The sequence below is a fragment of the Mauremys mutica genome, chromosome 13 (genome assembly GCF_020497125.1).
Source record: "Mauremys mutica isolate MM-2020 ecotype Southern chromosome 13, ASM2049712v1, whole genome shotgun sequence".
Classification (NCBI taxonomy): Eukaryota; Metazoa; Chordata; order Testudines; family Geoemydidae; genus Mauremys; species Mauremys mutica.
The window spans coordinates 38,369,896-38,377,970 of NC_059084.1; positions in this window are offsets into that span (position 1 = coordinate 38,369,896).

Genomic DNA, 8,075 nt, shown 5'->3' on the forward strand with positions numbered 1-8,075 from the left:
CATTTATTTTTGGGTGTCTCAGTGATTGGGTAGCCCCACTTGAGACAGCAAGATTTTTCAGAGTGCACAGAATTTTCATAACCTGTTTTAGTTTCAATGGTGGGAAAGGGTCAGTTCATGTCACCCTAGCTAGCTACATTAACCAGGTGCTCACAAAAATACTAACTGAACAACCCACAGTGATTAACAATGGGATACCTCAAGAAAGAATCACTTGTCGACACAGAGAGCATGTGAATTTGAAGAAATTCGGATCCTGTTTTTTGAAACATTGGTAGAAAGAATGTGGAAATAATGCCAGGCTTCTATTCCACCCGACCTCTGCTTTTTCCTTTGCACTTATCCCCTATTTTCTCCACATCCTCTTATTGCCAATTTATGTGTCTTTTTTCAGTATTGTTACCCCCACCCTCACATGTGTAATGTTTGTCTGATTTTGTATTCTCTCTTGTCTTTGAGAAGAGGTCAAGTTGCATAATGGAATAATTCTATTCCCTATCCTAAGAAATGTGTGGCACTGGTTACCATGGACAGGCTGTCACAATGTTTATTGGTTGTTTCCCTACGAAGATTTATAAAATTGAATCACAAAAATAAAATGACAGGACACCTCACAATTACTAGCAGAAGGTAGGGGAGGAATATCCCCATATTGCACAAGGCAGATTATGTCACACACCCAGACCCACACAGAAGGTCTGTGGCTGAGCAGGGAATGGAATCTAGGAGTCCTACATCATGGTCCAGTGTCATAACACAGCATCATCCTTCTGATCTGGAGAGGGCACAGCTTGCCCATTCTCCTTAACCTCCTACGCTGTCTACTGGCCACAAAATACTGAACCCCACAAGCAGACGACGAGGTTGAGAAACAGTCATTTATTCACTGTAAGAGCCATTGGACGGTGAACGAGGCAACTGATGACGGATGCTGTGTTGTATAATGGCTACCCTGGTAGAGAGTGAGAGATGGAAAAGATTGGCTGTACTGTATAATGGGCACTAGGGGGCAGCAGAGGATGGGGGTGGGGAAGGGGCAGCTGTACTGTACAATGGGCACTAGAGGTAGCAGAGGGTGGGGGTGGGGAAGGGGTGGCTGTACTGTATAATGGGCACTAGGGGTAGCAGAGGGCGGGAGTGGAAAGGGGCGGCTATACTGTATAATGGGCACTAGGGGCAGCAGAGGGCGGGAGTGGAAAGGGGCGGCTATACTGTATAATGGGCACTAGGGGCAGCAGAGGGTGGGGGCGGGGAAGGGGCGGCTATACTGTATAATGGGCACTAGGGGCAGCAGAGTGTGGGGGTGGGGAAGGGCGGCTGTACTGTATAATGGGCACTAGGGGCAGCAGAGGGTGGGGGCGGGGAAGGGGCGGCTGTACTGTATAATGGGCACTAAGGGGGAGCAGAGGATGGGGGTGCGGAAGGGGCGGCTATACTGTATCATGGGCACTAGGGGGCAGCAGAGAGGGGGTGGGGGAGGGGTGGCTGTACTGTATAATGGGCACTAGGGGGGAGCAGAGGATGGGGGTGGGGAAGGGGCGGCTGTACTCTATAATGGGCACTAGGGGCAGCAGAGGGTGGAGGTGGGGAAGGGGCGGCTATACTGTATAATGGGCACTAGGGGGCAGCAGAGGGTGGGGGTGGGGAAGGGGCGGCTATACTGTATAATGGGCACTAGGGGCAGCAGAGTGTGGGGGTGGGGAAGGGGCGGCTATACTGTATAATGGGCATTAGGGGGCAGCAGAGGGTGGGGGTGGGGAAGGGCGGCTGTACTGTATAATGGGCACTAGGGGCAGCAGAGGGTGGGGGCGGGGAAGGGACGGCTATACTGTATAATGGGCACTAGTGGGCAGCAGAGAGTGGGGGTGGGGAGGGGTGGCTGTACTGTATAATGGGCACTAGGGGGGAGCAGAGGATGGGGTGGGGAAGGAGCGGCTATACTGTATAATGGGCACTAGGGGGCAGCAGAGGGTGGGGGTGGGGAAGGGGCGGCTATACTGTATAATGGGCACTAGGGGGCAGCAGAGGGCGGGGGTGCGGAAGGGGCGGCTATACTGTATAATGGGCACTAGGGGGCAGCAGAGGGCGGGGGTGCGGAAGGGGCGGCTATACTGTATAATGGGCACTAGGGGCAGCAGAGGGTGGGGGTGGGGAAGGGGCGGCTATACTGTATAATGGGCACTAGGGGCAGCAGAGGGTGGGGGCGGGGAAGGGGCGGCTATACTGTATAATGGGCACTAGGGGGCAGCAGAGGGTGGGGGTGGAGAAGGGGCGGCTATACTGTATAATGGGCAAAGGGGGCAGCAGAGGGTGGGGGTGGGGAAGGGGCGGCTGTACTGTATAATGGGCACTAGGGGCAGCAGAGGGTGGGGGCGGGGAAGGGACGGCTATACTGTATAATGGGCACTAGTGGGCAGCAGAGAGTGGGGGTGGGGAGGGGTGGCTGTACTGTATAATGGGCACTAGGGGGGAGCAGAGGATGGGGTGGGGAAGGAGCGGCTATACTGTATAATGGGCACTAGGGGGCAGCAGAGGGTGGGGGTGGGGAAGGGGCGGCTATACTGTATAATGGGCACTAGGGGGCAGCAGAGGGTGGGGGTGGGGAAGGGGCGGCTATACTGTATAATGGGCACTAGGGGGCAGTAGAGGGTGGGGGTGGGGAAGGGGCGGCTATACTGTATAATGGGCACTAGGGGCAGCAGAGGGTGGGGGTGGGGAAGGGGCGGCTATACTGTATAATGGGCACTAGGGGCAGCAGAGGGTGGGGGCGGGGAAGGGGCGGCTATACTGTATAATGGGCACTAGGGGGCAGCAGAGGGTGGGGGTGGAGAAGGGGCGGCTATACTGTATAATGGGCATAGGGGGCAGCAGAGGGTGGGGGTGGGGAAGGGGCGGCTGTACTGTATAATGGGCACTAGGAGGCAGCAGAGGGTGGGGGTGGGGAAGGGGCGGCTATACTGTATAATGGGTAGCAGGGAGCAGCAGTAATTCTGAAAAATGCCCTCTTGAATGCAGTTTTATGATATTGACAAAGCAACATTGTTGTTTTAATTATTTTTTCTTATTATGGCCGTGCCGTAATAGGACCATCTGGGAACTGGTCCTCATTGTGCTCTGCCATGTCCTGGGCTGGCTCTAGGCACCAGCTTATCAAGCAGGTGCTTGGGGCGGCCACTCTGGAGTGGGGCGGCACTTTCAGGTATTTGGTGGCGGGTCCCTCACTTCCGCTCGGAGCGAAGGACCTCCCACTGAATTGCCGCAGATCGCGATCGTGGCTTTTTTTTTTTTTTTTGGCTGCTTGGGGCGGCAAAACCCCTGGAGCCGGCCCTGGCCATGTCTAAATCCAGAGTGAGAGACAATCTCAGAGAGCATCCAATCTAAATAGACACAAGAAACCCGGGGTGTGAACAGGGCTATAACTAGGCATGGAAGGATTAGATTTTTATTGGTAAATGTTGGTAAACTTGGATTTCAAGGCAGACACAAAAGGGACAAAAAAATTTCCCTCCATCATCATAAAAATATGCAGCTAGGCAAAGTAAGAAACACGCTACATGCATCCGACGAAGTGGGTATTCACCCAAGAAAGCTCGTGCTCCAAAACGTCTGTTAGTCTATAAGGTGCCACAGGACTCTTTGCTGCTTGAGAATTTATTAAAGTTTAATATAAGGATATAGTTTGACGTGATGTTGAAAATTTGTATTTTAACAGTTATAGAGCTTTAACTTTTTGAATCGCAAGAGCTCCTGTCATTAAAGAATAGTCTGACCCCCTTTCCATAATTCCCACAAACACAGTGAACATTTAAATGAATACAAAGAATAAAATGGCTTAAAAATAAACATTGAGATTCCCAGTGGAAATGATAAAGAAAATTAAAATGAGTTCTGCCAACCCAAGATATAGCAAACACAGAGGAAGGAGAGTCTCAGTCTCTAAATATGACACAAGGGGCAAGCATTTTTTGTTTTAAGTGTGATTATTGTGTTGGTTTTGTGTTTAGTTAGTTGGAGGAGCAGGTATTTGTGTGTTGCGTCCGTCTTTGTAGTGCTTGTATCTATCTGTAGAGGCCTGTAGGGGCAGACTGCTGAGCGGGCAGCCGAGCCCTGATTAGGGGGCGGAGCTAGGCTGAGGAGGGGCCTATAAAAGCGGCCGCCCAGCCAGGCAGCGGCACAGCTGCGAGCAGCGGCACAGGAGCCGACGAACAGGGCTGCTAACAGGGGAGTTTGAGTGGGAGTGTGGAAGGGGCAGGGGGCGCGGTGCTGCGTGTGCTGTGTTCCCCAGGTGAGAAGGCTGATAGAGGCAGAGACAACAGCAGCCATGAGCCAAGCAGCAGAGGATACAATGAGGATGATTGCATGCGGCAGGTGCGGCATGTACATGGTCCTAGCAGGGGCGCCGGAACAGAGGTATGTATGCATGAAGTGCCGCCTAATAGAGTTGCTGGATGAAAAGATCCGAGGTCTAGAGATGCAGGTAGAAACCCTGGTAGAGTTTAGAAGGGGGTTTGAGCAGCTGATGGAGCAAAGGCAAGCTGTGGCTGAAGGGGAATGTTCAGGGGTACAGGGGGAAGCAGGGGCTAAGGCCTGTGAGGGGGGAATGCTGGATGGGGAACATGGGCAATGGAAGCATGTGACCGTGAGAAGCAGGCAGGGGAAAAGGAGGGCCAGTGAAGGAGAAATAGAGCTAAGGAACAGGTTTGAAGGTTTGGAGAATGAGGAAGGGGTACAGCAGGTGGTAGCTGACGGTGGGAGGGCAAGGAAGAAGAGAAGAGCGGCTAGTCTGATAGAAAGAGGTGAGGAGTCGATGGAGACAGCACCAACTTTGGGCCCCGGGAGGATGCAGGATGGCTTAAGGGGGACTACAAGGGATGATAGGAATGGAAGGAGCTTGCAACCAGGGGGAACGGGGGATAGGTTAGCAGACCGCACTGTCACCAGGCAAAGGCAGGTCTACGTGATTGGGGATTCCATACTGAGAAGGCTGGACAGGCCTGTGACCAGGGCCGATCCGGAGAACAGAAGGGTGTGCTGTCTACCGGGCGCTAAAATACGGGATGTGGACCTGCGGTTGAAAAGGATCCTAAAAGGAGCAGGTAAGAACCTGTTGATCATCCTTCATGTAGGAACGAATGACACGGCTAGATTCTCGCTGGAGAGAATCAAGGGAGACTATGCCAGGCTGGGTAAGACGCTCAAGGAAATTGAGGCTCAGGTGATCTTCAGTGGGATTCTACCTGTCCCTAGGGAAGGGTGACAAAGGGGTGACAGGATTGTGATGATAAATAGTTGGCTCAGGGAGTGGTGCTATAAGGAGGGCTTTGGGATGTATGGGCACTGGGAGGCTTTCGGGGACAGAGAACTGTTCTCACGGGATGGGCTCCACCTGAGTAGGGAAGGAAATAGACTTCTAGGAGGGAGGCTGGCTCATCTGATCAAAAGAGCTTTAAACTAGGAACTCGGGGGAGACGGTTGGGAGATGTCCAGGCACACTCCACGCCAAATTTAAACATTGAGAGGGAGGACAACAGGATAAGAACGGATATAGCCAGAGGGAGGGGTTTGGACATAAGGAAGAGGGGGCGGGGATGGATACTAGATCAATAGGTCATACTGGTGGTACTGGGTCCCTACCAAATTGGGTAACAAAGGTGAGAGAAGCCAAACAGCAAAAATTAGGATGTTTGTTCACCAATGCGAGAAGCCTAGGTAACAAAATGGGGGAATTGGAGCTGCTGGTCCGAGAATTGAAACCGGATATCGTAGGAATAACCGAAACATGGTGGAACGGTAGTCATGACTGGAGTACAGGTATGGAAGGGTATGTGCTGTTTAGGAAAGACCGAAACAAAGGTAAAGGTGGGGGAGTAGCATTGTATGTGAATAATGAGGTAAACTGTAATGAAATAACTAGTAATGGATGGATAATACGGAGTCTGTTTGGGCAATGGTCACATTAGGGAAGAAAACTACTACAGCCTCCCCTGGGATAGTGATTGGGGTGTGCTATAGACTGCCGGGATCTAGTCTGGATATGGATAGAGAACTCTTTAATGTTTTCAGGGAGGTAAATACTAATAGGAACTGTATGATCATGGGAGACTTTAACTTCCCGGATATAGATTGGGGAACAAATGCTAGTAATAATAATAGGGCTCAGCTTTTCCTAGACATGATAGCTGATGAATTCCTTCATCAAGTAGTTACTGAACTGACGAGGGGGGATGCCATTTTAGATTTGGTTTTGGTGAGTAGTGAGGACCTTGTTGAGGAAATGGTTGTAGGGGACAACCTTGGCTCGAGTGATCATGAGCTAATTCGGTTCAAAATAAATGGAGGGATAAACAAAATTGCATCTGAGACTAAGGTTTACGATTTCAAAAGGGCTAACTTTACTAAATTAAGGCGACTAGTTAGGGAAGTGGATTGGACAAACATATTTAGGGATCTAAAGGCGGAAGACGCCTGGGATTATTTCAGGTTGAAGTTGCAGGAGCTGTCAGAGGCCTGTATCCCGAGAAAGGGAAAACGGTTCGTAGGTAGCAGTTTTAGACCGAGCTGGATGAGCAAGCGTCTCAGAGGGGTGATTAAGAAAAAACAGAAAGCGTACAAGGAGTGGAAGAGGGGAGGGATCAGCAAAGAAACCTACCTTACTGAGGTCAGAGGGTGTAGGGATGCAGTGAGAAAGGCCAAAAGCTGGGTAGAGATGGAGCTTGCGAAGGGAATTAAAACCAATAGTAAAAGGTTTTTTAGCCATATAAATAGGAAGAAAACCAAGAAAGAAGAAGTGGGACCGCTTAAAACTGTAAACGGAGTGGAGATTAAGGATAAACTAGGCATGGCACAATATCTAAATGAATATTTTGCCTCAGTCTTTAATGAGGCTATTGAAGGGTTTAGGAATAGTGGCAGAGTGACTGATGGGAGTGAAGGTGCGGGGTTGCAAATTACAGTATCCGAGGTAGAAGCCAAACTTGAACAGCTTAACGGTAGTAAATCAGGGGGCCCGGATAATCTTCATTCTAGAATATTAAAGGAATTGGCGAGTGAAATTGCAAGCCCGTTAGCGATAATTTTTAACGAATCTCTAAACTCGGGGGTTGTACCATTTGACTGGAGATTAGCTAATATAGTCCCTATTTTCAAGAAGGGGAAAAAAGGTGATCCGGGTAACTACAGGCCTGTTAGTTTAACATCTGTAGTATGCAAAGTCATGGAAAAAATATTAAAGGAGAGAGTAGTTACGGATCTTGAGGTCAATGGCAATTGGGACAAATTACAACAAGAACTGTGTATAGAATCACGAGGACTTTGACAGGAGGGTTCAGCAATAGGTCAACAGCGGTTAGAGGAAAGGATGGGAGAATATTGATAGAAGAGAAAGAACAAATTAATCGATGGGCAGAGCATTTTAGAGAGACTCTAAATAGACCAAATCCTGAAGAGGTAGTTGAAATAGAGGAAACGAGTTTTCAGATGGAAGTAGAACAAGGGCCTATCACAGAGCGAGAGATAGAAGAGGCCATTAGACAGACAAAAGAAAATAGGGCACCAGGCGAAGATAGAATAACCGCAGAAATGCTAAAAGCCGACCTGAATATGAGTGCCGGGATTCTAGAGGAGCTATTCAACAAGGCATGGGAAGAAGAGAAAGTACCAGAAGCACGGAAGAAAGGTATCATTGTGAAATTACCAAAGAAGGGTGATTTGTCTTTGTGTGATAATTGGAGAGGTATAAACCTGTTATCAGTGCTCGGGAAGGTTTTCTGCAGAGTCCTGTTACAGAGAATAAGACAAGCAGTAGAAGAGATCCTGAGGGAAGAACAAACAGGATTTAGGAGTGGGAGAGGATGCGTTGATCAGATATTTGTATTACGTATGATAATGGAACAATCCCTTGAATGGAACTCGCCACTGTTCATTAACTACCTTGATTTCAAGAAGGCATTTGATAGCGTCCACCATCCATCTCTCTGGAATATCCTAAAAACATATGGATTCCCTCCGAAAGTTATTAACATCCTCAAAGATATGTATGCCGATAATAAGTGTTGTGTTCGCCATGAAGGACAGTG